The sequence below is a fragment of the Gopherus evgoodei genome, chromosome 5 (assembly GCF_007399415.2).
Source record: "Gopherus evgoodei ecotype Sinaloan lineage chromosome 5, rGopEvg1_v1.p, whole genome shotgun sequence".
In the NCBI taxonomy this organism is placed as follows: domain Eukaryota; kingdom Metazoa; phylum Chordata; order Testudines; family Testudinidae; genus Gopherus; species Gopherus evgoodei.
The window spans coordinates 144,688,914-144,701,252 of record NC_044326.1 but is presented as its reverse complement, the minus strand read 5'-3'; positions in this window follow the sequence as shown (position 1 = coordinate 144,701,252).

The following is a 12,339-nucleotide window of genomic DNA, read 5'->3' as shown; positions in this document are numbered from 1 at the left end:
ATTCTGTGAGCATCACAAACGCACTGTTAAGAAAGATGCTTTCAGCGCCTTTTACAGAACCAACATCATGTTTGTCATTTGAGTATTCTGTTAATTAGATTCTTCTTTCTTTCACTGAAAAAAGTCTCTGCAGTTATCTTTATACTCTAGGTGCTTTGTTGCGATGTGTCATTTCAACTTTGCAGGCTTCATTGCTTCATTTGATAGGATTTGTAAGCATGTGATGCATCGCGGTTGTCAATCACTGAATTCCATAAAACCAAAATCAATATAACTTTCATCAAACTTTCTGTTCTTCGTTTGACTGCATTGTCCATGGCTTCAGCACAACTAGCAGGACTAGTATAAGGTTGTATTAAAAACTTACTCATTTTCAATATAGCTTGCTCACACACTGTAAAAATATATTCCACTTCCACCTGCCAAACATGTCGCAGTCAAAACGGATGTCACTTCTGATTTGCTGTTGCAAAGCAGTGAGATTTTTTACACTGATGCTTATGCAATGTATTACGGCATTGTTCGTGCACTGTGGAATACATTGTGTGAACAAAAATAATTGATTAATCAGCAAGGCAGTGCAGACAGGGGTGATGTGTGATTGTTGATAGTGGAGACGGTGGCACATGACTACCCTACTCATCACTGCTGGATCTAACAGAGGTTTTCAAACTGTGGGCCGAGCCCTGATCTGACAACAAGACGAGGGCCAGCTGTGCTGTGCATAACCCTTGTCTGCCTGCTGCCCATGCTGCTCGGGGAAGAGGCAGAGTGCAGAAGAAGAACAGCCTCTGAGTGACGCCCCCACGTGCCTGGTTCTACAGGCCTGGCTGTCCTCATTGAAATGGACTCAAGCTTTTCCATCAGTGCAAGTTAATCCACCTCTGGGGGCGGCAGTAGCTCCGTTAACAGAAGAATTCTTCCATTGACCTAGCTGTGTCTGCATCAGGGGTTAGATCAGGGGTCTCAAACACGGCCCGTGAAGTTATTTCCTGTGGCCCCCATAGTAGCCAAGCTTCCCTCTGATCACATAAGAAATGGTTACAAGAGTTTATATTTTATTAAAACCCCTCTTCACATTACAGTTTTTAAAAAGTTAATACATTGACTTTTAATAGCATACTATATTACTCTTCATTTTTTTCATTTTTGACTATACTTTCGTATCATTGTACTAGTTCTCAGGTGACCCTCACGGTGATTTGAGTTTGAGATTCCTGGGTTAGATCAACCTCATGAAATATTTCACAGCTCTGTGTGAGGTAGCTAAGTCAACCCAAGTTTTAGGTGTAGGCCTCAGGAAGAATAAGGGTATGCCTACATTACAGCCACTACAGCAGCATAGGTTCAACTCTGTCACTGAAGTGCTGTACTGTAGATGCTTCCTACACTGACAGAAGTGGTTTTTCCATCACTGTAGTTAATCCCTCTTTCTGGGAGGCAGATAGCCAGGTCATGGCAGAATTCCATTGTCTACACTGGGGTTAGATCGATCTAGCTGTGGCACTCAGGAAACACAATTTTTCACAGCCCAGGGTGCTGTAACTAAGGTTGATTATAATTTCAAGTGTAGACCAGGCCTAAGAGGGGTAATCCCGGAGCTAGGTGAAAACACAGGGTCTAAGGGATTGGCAGGTAACTTAGTGTGTGTGAGGCAGTGGTGAGGAGGGATAGGGATAGGTCAGCGGTTTGAGTATTGGGCTGCTAAACCCAGGGCTGTGAGTTTCATCATTAAAGGAGCCATTTAGGAAGCAGGGGCAAAAATAACCTGTCAGGTAAGGTACTTGGTCCTATTGTGAAGGCAGGGACTGGACTGCCTGACTCTTGAAGGTCCCGTCCAGTTTTATGAGATAGGTGTATATCTCTATATTATAAAGAAGGCCAAGAGAAGCAGTCAGATCATGGAAAGACAGAGCTTGCTTCAGGCACTGAATTCCTTGGAAAGGTAGACTTGGATTTCTGGGTAGGGTTGCCAAATTTCTAGACCGGATGCCATTGCCACAAATGGTGTCCAGTCCTTCTGGCCAAGAAAGTTGGCAACCCTATTTCTGAGTAAGATGGCTGCTGTTTGTTTCTAATATTTTCAGGACACAGGAATGTATGGACATTGTTTGTAAATAGGAACAATTGCACCAAAGAATTACCTGACTCCATGCAGTGGGTGTACTAGGCCCTCAGGGTTCTGCCACACCCATCCCAGGAAAGGGGCAGTGGAGAGGTCCTCCAAGCAGCCAAGTGTAGATGTGAGGAAGCAACCAATCACAGGGGCTGCTAGACTGGCCAGTAAGGGGCCAGGAAAGCCATATAAAAGGAGCTGCAGACTACAGTAGTAATTAGTTGCTGTGTGGAGCTGTAGAGGAAAGGACTGTGTGCCTGGTCAGAAGAGCAGCAGGACCAAAGAGTCTGTTAGCAGGGACCAGAGAGCTAGAGGCTGCTGGCTGCTAGGACTATGCCAAAGACAGTTTGCTAGCAGGGATTGGGGGAGGCTGTGGGGACTGCGTAGGGACTGAGTCTGGAGAGGGCCACAGGAAGATAGTGTCTCCAGGGAGGAAGCCTGGAGATACAGCCCCATACCAGGGTAGGGACTACTTACTGAAAGAACACAGACACACCCAAGCATACAGGACACTCATGAGAGGGGCGTGCTGACCCTGTTACTCTCCTATAATCAATTTCTCCTCCCAATGGAAGAACCTAGCAAGGCCCTGAACACTGGCTAAGTGCTCAGGTCAAAGAGAAATGCTACAACCCAAGTGAGAACCTAGACCTGTGGTGGCAAATGCACTGGAAGGGAACCTTTGCAGGGCGTTTTAGCAGCAAGAAACCTATGCAGAGGAGTAGATTGCTCATAACTGTGGACTTCAGCATATTCAGCTTTCTGTGCTGAAAAGTCCTTATTGTTCCCTATCTCTGAGCTGACACACCTCTCCCCACAGTCAGACAAAACCAAAATGAGGATCCCTAGCTTGTATTTCGCCCCAGCAAATCCAGTCCATACAGTTATGATGATCTCAGTCTTGGCCCACGGAGAAAAAATGACAGGAAGGGGGAGGGGAGCTGGTAAGATTGTTACTTTCCCTGCTGTGTGGGGAGTTTTACAAAGTTTAAACTGAAAATCTTCTTTCCAGCTCTCAGCCGGCATTGTGAATGGGCTGGGCTGTATCCTTGTGACGACCTGGGAATGTTCTTAATGTTTTCTCTGAATACTGTGTTGGTGCCTCAGTGTCCCCTAGGCAGTTCTTAAGTATCTGGGTGGTGGAATAAGGGTGTGTGATTGCTGTAGAGCAAAGAGCCAGTGTACATAAATGCCGGACACTCTATCTCCTAGCAACTGTTGACCTGGGCTCCTCTTCTGCAAAGGTGCCAACAGAAGATGTTGGAGACAAAGAGGTCAGGTGACCTCCTGGCCTGGGAAAGGAACTGAACAGAGAAGGAGGAGCTGGAGGGGATTTTCAGTCTGGAGATGGCTGGGGATGAGGAGTGAAGTGCATACGTGGGTGTCTGGATCACTGCCCCCCAAAATGGACCCAGCAGAGGGGTCCGGTTCTCTGTACCTGCAAACTCTGTTTTAGACTGTGTTCCTGTCATCAAATAAACCTCTATTTTACTGGCTGGCTGAGAATCACGTCAGACTGTGAAGTGGGGTTGCAGGACCATGTGGCTTCCCCAGGACCCCGCCTGGGCAGACTCGCTGTGGGAAGTGCATGGAGGGACGTATGCTGAATGCTCCAAGGAGAGACCCAGGAGGTGAAGCCGTGTGAGCTTCTTGCCCTGAACAAGTCTGCTCCAAGGGAGAGGAGGCTCCCCAAAGTCCTGACTGGCTTGGTGGGGAGCAGTTCCAGAGCATCGCCCGAGGTCTCTGTGACAATCCCTTAGACGGCAAAGTCATAAAGCTTTGAGGATTTGCCGTAATTTCACCCTTCAGCTCAAGGGTTGCTCTTGATTAGTTGCTGCTGTTTTCCTGCTGTGTCACTAGCACAGACCAGCTGCCTCTGGCCTTAACCCAGGGAGCCCCTGTAGCCTGGCTGGTCGCAGGCGGGTGCCTGGATGTTCCACAAGACACAGCCCAGCCAAGGCTCCTCTGCACACACATTGTCACTGACATCACTCAGTGGGGTTTAGTTCCCACCTATTGTGTCAGTGCAACTCTGTGTGTGGCTGTGGGTGCCCCCACTGTGAATTAAGAAAATCCTAGTTTGATTGAGGACACATCTACGCAGCACCTGGGAGGTGTGATTCTCAGTTTGGGTAGATGTGCACACGCTGACTCTGCTGGAACGAGCACATTCCTGTGGCAGCAAGAGGGTGGGATGGGCCAGGCACTGGAGTACAATCCACTCCGACCCCTGCCTGGACTGTGTAGACAGACCCAGAGTTTAAACTTTTGTGTTCTTGTTTGTTTGTTTCCTTTCCCCCCTTTGCCTTTCATTCACTTTCTGCTTCTTTACACCCCCCTGCTCCTGTTCCTTGCCTATGTAATTCCTGCGTCCTTGTTTTCTTATCTTTCTCCTGCTCCACCTCCCAGCCTCTCCTTTCTCTTCACTTCATTCTGCACCTATGCAGCTGCTATGAGGTGGGACAGACACCTCCCATTGTCAGCAAAACCATTTCTGATGCAGAGAGAAGAGAAGACCAGAGATCCTAGCAGCCATGGCCTCAGTGATTCCTGTACGGGAAATCCAAGAGGAAACTAAATGCCCCATCTGTCTGCAATATCTGACAGACCCAGTGACCCTACAGTGTGGGCACAACTTCTGCCAAGGCTGCATCACTCAGTACTGTGAGACATAGGCAGAGGGGGACTATGACCCTGTGTGCTGCCCCAGTTGCAGAGCCCAGAACTGGAAAGGAGCTCTCCGGAATAACTATCAAATAGCAAATATAGTGGGAAAAATTAAAAAGATGGATTTCAAACCAGCAGAGCCCTGGATCTGTTCTGTGAGGAGGATGGGGAAGCCATGTGTGAGGTTTTTGAGAGATCCCCTGAGCACAAATCTGTTGGTGCTTCTCATGGAGGAGGCTGAAGAAATACAAGGTAGGAAGCACTGAGGATCTGTGTTAATTCAATCCTTCCTTTTTCAGACTGAGTGTCTCAGAGCCACAGAATCTCCCACTTTTCTGGAGCTTCTCCCTTGATCACTGGCTCCACCTGCAATCTCTCCCCTGCAGGCTCCTTCTTCTGGGAAGGTGCAGGGAGCCCTGGCCACTGATGCTGTCGCAGCCTGTCAACCCTGCACTGTTCATTAAGGAGCTGTGGGCACTGGAGCTCTGTGTGAGGCATTTTCCTCACATGCAGGATTGAAGCAAGATGTGTCCAAGCTGCTGCCAGGCCGGGAGTGGAAGAAATGAGCTGTGCACACCACACCCGACAGCCCAGGCACTGCCAGCCAGGTGTTCACATTCATTGTGAACACAGCAGCCCTTGCTCAGCTGCATGGAACGTACATACAGGTGTGGGTTTAAGCACAGGTACTGTGGACTGTTCCCTAGGTACCAATATCTGGAGTTGCCTGATTAGAACAGACCTCTGGTTTCATCACCAGTCAAAACATAACTTGCCAGCCCTTGTGATTGAAAAGTTTTAAAATGTGACCCAATCATAACAGATACAGTGCCATATGCCTGAGTCTGCAGAGAGCCTGAGCTAATAGCTCTGAGAGGAGGGAACTACCCCATGCATGCCAATGGGTGTTCTCTCTAAGAACTATTGCTCTAGAGTCCTCATTCACCTCTCCCAAGATGGGGGCTCTGTGTGTGGCGGCCAGGAAGAAGACAGTGGACCCAGCTCACCATCCCAAGAAAATACACAATACATAAATCTGAAGGGCAGTTTACATATACTGAAGACCCTGTCCCAAAGAGCTTGCACTGTATAAAGATGAATAGCGACAAACTCCTCCTTTCCTCCAAACAAGCATTAGTACTTTCTTTTCAAACATAGTTTGAGCACCTGCTGAATTTTCTGCTGTACTCAGTTTGCATTTTCCCAAAATTAAAAATAGCCCTTTGAGAGAGGTAGATTGTAACACTACGACCCTTTACACAAACTCTGATTTTTTTGCTCAGGACCATGTTTGACTCAGTGTTTGTGTACTACTCAGGTTAAATGGCTGCACAATTGTCCCTTGAACCTCTGAAGTCTGTGATTATTAGCTAGCTTTCAATCCTGAGCTTCTCTCTCTCCATGTGTATGCGCCAGTGTCATTCTTTGGTGCTTGACCCTGAGCAAACAGCAGAGTCGGAGCCAGAAAGGAAACACCCAGTTGTTTTGCAGGTTGGGTGAATTTAAGTGAACCCTACTCTGTTTCACGGTCCAGAACCCTGTGGCAAGTCTCCAGCATGAAGCTACTTGTCCAAGCTGTGTGGAGTATTTCATGGAACCCATCACTCTGCAGTGTGGGCACAATCTCAGCCAAGCTTGCACCAGTTGGTGCTGGGAGGGATCTGATACAGACGCCTCCTACCCCAAGTAAGGAGAGACTGTGGAAGTAGGTAACATCTGACCAAATAGGCAACTAATGATAGAAGTTGAAACAGCCAAACAGCTGAGTTTCGAGGCACTGAATGGAGCAGGAGAGGAGAGGGTGTGTGAGGAACACTGGAAGCCTCTGAAACTGTTCTGTGAAGAGGTTCAAACTTCTATTTGTTTAGTTTGCTATCTGTCAGCAGCGGCGGCTCCAGGACCAGTGCTCCAAGCGCATGCCTGAGGCGGCAAGCCGCGGGGGGCCACCTGGTGGTCCCTGTGAGGGCGGCAGTCAGGCAGCCTTCAGCAGCATACCTGCGGGAGGTCCGCCGGTCCCGCGGATTCAGCAGCAATTCGGCGGTGGGTACGCTGAAGTCGCGGGACCGGGGATCTCCGGCAGGCAAGCCACTGAAGGCAGCCTACCTGCCGTGCTTGGGGCGGCAAAAAAACTAGGGTCTGTCAGGGACTCACAGGGCTCATACTGTGGTTCCCACAGAGGAGACTGCTTGGAGTACAAGGTAAGGAATTGCTGTTAAGTTGAATGACTTTAGATTTTGGATAACTTAATACATTATTAATCAGAGTAATAACTTTGGATTTTAATTACAGATTAACTCCATAGCAAGTTGCCTATCACAGGTATTGGTGTAACTGCATCGCTGAGATCTATCAACCCTCCATTGCATGAAGCTGGCTATAAAAAAGTCAATTATGCAGCATGAAGACTTGAAAGATATCTGCTGTGGGAAACCTTTCTCTGAGAAGCTGAATTCTTTTCCAAATCATTTCCCACTTGGGGTCCATTGAGCAAGAGGGCCCATGGTTGCAGGGAACCCAGTGTAACTGCATTACTCAGCTCTGTAAAGCCTTCATTGTATGACAGGTGCTTTAAAAAGTGAATGATATGGGAGTGTGGCAAGAAAGGCCCCCCCCCAAGAATTTAAAGATGTCTGATGTGAGAGAATTTTTGTCTGAGAAGCTGAATCCTCTTCAAACCCAGCTCCCACTGGTGACATAAGAGAACTTTCTACAGAAGTAGCTAAATGACCCCTGAGGTATAAAGCGCACGAGTTGCAGACCAGTCTATGTGATAGTGTCACCTTCAGAGTGGAGACTAGCAAGCTACAAGCTGTTATTGTTGCTGATTTGCACCACAGTGTTTATTGTTACTATTTCCATCTCAATAACCCCAACAGACCCCAAATGAGATCTGACCATGATTGTACTAGGCCCTGCACAAAACACAGCAGGGGACAATCCCTGCTCTGGGCAGGTTACAGTCTTAGTAAACAAGACAAAGGGTGGAAGGGAAAACAGAGGCACAGACTTGCCCAGGGTCACTCAGCAGATCAGTGGCAAAGATGGGAATAGCACCCAAGTCTCCCAAGGTCCAGACCAGTGCCCTAACCACTAGGTCATGCTGCCTCCACAGCAGCACTGAGCAGTGATGAAGTGCAGCTGTTAGGAGGGAGACACCTTGATAAAGGTCCCAGACCCAGCAGGGAGAAGAGATTTCTCACTGGGATTCTGAATTCCTGTATTGCTCCATGAGGGATTAAAATCAGATACTGGTCTGCACTAGAGGAGGTCACTGTGCTAAGTCCTGTGTGGACCCTGGACACCCTGAGTCCACACACAAAAGGGATCCAGACAGCACAGGTCCATGCCAAATACCATTGGGATTAGACTTGTTTGGAGCAAAAATAACCACTGTCAGTCTGAACAGGTTTGTTGTGTATGTAACCCTTCTGCCACTTGCAATCCATAGCAGCAAGGTCTGAGTTCAATTTCTAAGGGTTCCTTTTGAATAATACAACAATACAACCCATAACTGGCTCTACTCCCACCCAGTAACTTGGGACAATTACACACCACCCACTGGATGCCTCTAAGAGGCAATACTTCCCCTCTCACAAGCACAGTGTAGGGAAGAAACTTTTACTAAAAAGGGGGAAAGTCACCTGGCATTAACTGGGGAAAGTGCTACAAGCAGGATTCAGTTTGGGGGGTCACATGGCTCCTTGCCCCCAAACAATGCCCATGTTAAAAAGTGAGCAGGTGTTGCGAACCGCGGCCAGTGGGAGCTGCAGTCGGCCGAACCTGTGGACGCTGCAGGTAAGAAAATTGTCTGGGCCAGCCAGCGGCTTTCCCTGCTGGGCCGTGTGCCAAAAGTTGCTGATCCCTGTGGTAGGTGCTTGTTGTTATTAACCTGCAGGGTCACTGAGGTGGGGGAGGTGGGGGCAAAGGGGGCAATTTGTAAGGGCCCCTGTCATAAACAGATAGTTAAGGGTTAATGTCTCTTTTACCTGTAAAGCGTTAACAAACAGGGACCCAAACACCTGACCAGAGGACCAGTCAGGAAACAAGATACTTTCAAATCTAGGTGGAGGGAAGCCTTTGTTTGTGGGTTTGGGGTTTTGCTTTGTTCTCTCTAGGCTCTGAGAGTGACCACACATACCTACAGGCTCTCTAATCTTCTGTTCCAATTTTGTAAGTACAAAAGTAGAAAGACAGTTTAGTCTTTTTAATTGTTTTTCTGTATTTGCAACTGTGTATCTGGCTGGTAGAGTTTTACTGTGTATTTGGGTGAAAGTATTCTAAATTGTATTTCTGCTGGAGAAAGCTTTCTTTCTATTGTCTATAAGCTATAAAAACCCTGTATATTTACCATCTTGATTACAAAGACAAGTTTTATGTTTTTTCTTCTTTTATTAAAGTTTTCCTCTTTTTTAGAATCTAATTGATTTTTTTGGTTATCTTTTGTAAAACTCCAGGGAAGGGAGTCTGCACTCACCAGGGAATTGGTGGGAGAAGGGAAAGGGAGGAGGGAAGAAAAACCTGCTCTCTGCGTTTATCTCTGTATCCCTCTCTGGGGAAGAAGGGAGGAGGAAGAGGTGATTCAAGGAGTTGAATCACGGTGATCTCCTAGTGTACCCAGGGCGAGAAAGAGCTGGGAGGAAGAAAGGAGGGGGGAAGGGAAATGGTTCATTCCTCTTTGTTGTGAGACTCAGGGAATCTGGGTCTTGGGGGTCCCCAGGGAAGGGTTTGGGGAAACCAGAGTCTATCAGGCGCTCTACCTAAGTCCTGATTGGTGGCAGCCTATTAGATCTAAGCTGGTAATTAAGCTTAGGAAAATTCATGCTAGTACCCATATTTTGGACGCTAAGGTTCAGATTTGGGAATTATACTATGACAGGGCCGTGTGCCAAAGGTTGCCAATCCCTGTGGTAGGTGCTTGTTGTTATTAACCTGCAGGGTCACTGGGGAGAGGGGGGGACAAAGGGGGCAATTGGTAAGGGCCCCGGGCGATGTAAAAGGGCTCAGGGCCCCCAGATGCCATTGCCGCCACCTGCATGCAGCAGGGCTCAGGCAGGTTTCCTCTGCGCGCTACTCCCGGAAGCAGCTGGTGGCCCTGCACATCCCTGCCGCCCTGAGGGGGGTGTCTCCACGCACTGCCCTCACCCCAAGCACAGACTCCATAGCTCCCATTGGCCGGGAACTGTGGCCAATGGGAGCTGTGGGGGTGGTGCCTGCAGGGTGGGCAGTGGTGCCTGTTGCCCCCCCACAAGCACAAACCTAGAGCCACCACTAGACTGGTGTGCTGCCTGAGGTAAGTGCCGACCCCGACCCCCTCGTGCACCCCAAACCCCTGCCCCAGCCCAAAGCCAGCATCCCGCACCTAAACTCCCTCCCAGAGCCCGACCCCTCCTCCTTCCCGCACCCAAACTCCCTCCCAGAGCCCAACCCCTCCTCCTTCCCGCACCCAAACTCCCTCCCAGAGCCCGAGCCCTCCTGCATCCAAACTCCCTCCCAGAGCCCGACCCCTCCTGCACCTAAACTCCCTCCCAGAGCCCGATCCCTCCTGCATCCAAACTCCCTCCCAGAGCCCGACCCCTCCCGCACCTAAACTCCCTCCCAGAGCCAGAGCCCTCGTGCATCCAGACTCCCTCCCAGAGCCCGACCCCCACCTCCTTCCTGCACCCAAAATCCCTCCCAGAGCCCGACCCCTCCTGCATCCAAACTCCCTCCCAGAGCCCGACCCCTCCTGCACCTAAACTCCCTCCCAGAGCCCGATCCCTCCTGCATCCAAACTCCCTCCCAGAGCCCGACCCCTCCCGCACCTAAACTCCCTCCCAGAGCCCGACCCCTCTTGCATCCAAACTCCCTCTCAGAGCCCAATCTCTCCCCACTCCTGCACCCAAACTCCCTCCCAGAGCCCGACCCCCTCCTCCTTCCTGCACCCAAACTCCCTCCCAGAGCCCAACCCCTCCTGCATCCAAACTCCCTCCCAGAGCCCGACCCCTCCTCTTTCCTGCACCCAAACTCCCTCCCAGAGCCCGACCCCCTCCTCCTTCCTGCACCCAAACTCCTTCACAGAGCCCAACCCCTCCCCACTCCTGCACCCAAACTCCTTCCCAGAGCCCAACCCCTCCTCCTTCCCGCACCCAAACTCCCTCCCAGAGCCCGACCCCTCCCGCACCTAAACTCCCTCCCAGAGCCCGAGCCCTCGTGCATCCAGACTCCCTCCCAGAGCCCGACCCCCACCTCCTTCCTGCACCCAAAATCACTCCCAGAGCCCGACCCCTCCTGCATCCAAACTCCTTCACAGAGCCCGACCCCTCCTCCTTCCCGCACCCAAACTCCCTCCCAGAGCCCGATCCTTCCTGCATCCAAACTCCCTCCCAGAGCCCGACCCCTCCCGCACCTAAACTCCCTCCCAGAGCCCGACCCCTCCCGCACCTAAACTCCCTCCCAGAGCCCGACCCCTCCCGCACCTAAACTCCCTCCCAGAACCCGATCCTTCCTGCATCCAAACTCCCTCCCAGAGCCCGACCCCTCCTGCACCCAAACTCCCTCCCAGAGCCCGACCCCCTCCTCCTTCCTGCACCCAAACTCCCTCCCAGAGCCCGACCCCCTCCTCCTTCCTGCACCCAAACTCCCTCCCAGAGCCCAACCCCTCCTGCATCCAAACTCCCTCCCAGAGCCTGACCCCCTCCTCCTTCCTGCACCCAAACTCCCTCCCAGAGCCCGACCCCTCCTGCACCCAAACTCCCTCCCAGAGCCCAACCCCTCCTGCATCCAAACTCCCTCCCAGAGCCCGACCCCCTCCTCCTTCCTGCACCCAAACTCCCTCCCAGAGCCCGACCCCTCCCGCACCTAAACTCCCTCCCAGAGCCCGACCCCTCCTCCTTCCCGCACCCAAACTCCCTCCCAGAGCCCGACCCCTCCTGCATCCAAACTCCCTCCCAGAGCCCGACCCCTCCCGCACCTAAACTCCCTCCCAGAGCCCGAGCCCTCGTGCATCCAGACTCCCTCCCAGAGCCCGATCCTTCCTGCACCCAAACTCCCTCCCAGAGCCCGACCCCTCCCGCACCTAAACTCCCTCCCAGAGCCCGACCCCTCCTCCTTCCCGCACCCAAACTCCCTCCCAGAGCCCGACCCCTCCTGCATCCAAACTCCCTCCCAGAGCCCGACCCCTCCCGCACCTAAACTCCCTCCCAGAGCCCGAGCCCTCGTGCATCCAGACTCCCTCCCAGAGCCCGACCCCTCCCGCACCTAAACTCCCTCCCAGAGCCCGACCCCCTCCCGCACCTAAACTCCCTCCCAGAGCCCGATCCCTCCTGCATCCAAACTCCCTCCCAGAGCCCGACCCCTCCCGCACCTAAACTCCCTCCCAGAGCCCGACCCCTCTTGCATCCAAACTCCCTCTCAGAGCCCAATCTCTCCCCACTCCTGCACACAAACTCCCTCCCAGAGCCCGACCCCCTCCTCCTTCCTGCACCCAAACTCCCTCCCAGAGCCCACCCCCTCCTGCATCCAAACTCCCTCCCAGAGCCCGACCCCCTCCTCCTTCCTGCACCCAAACTCCCTCCCAG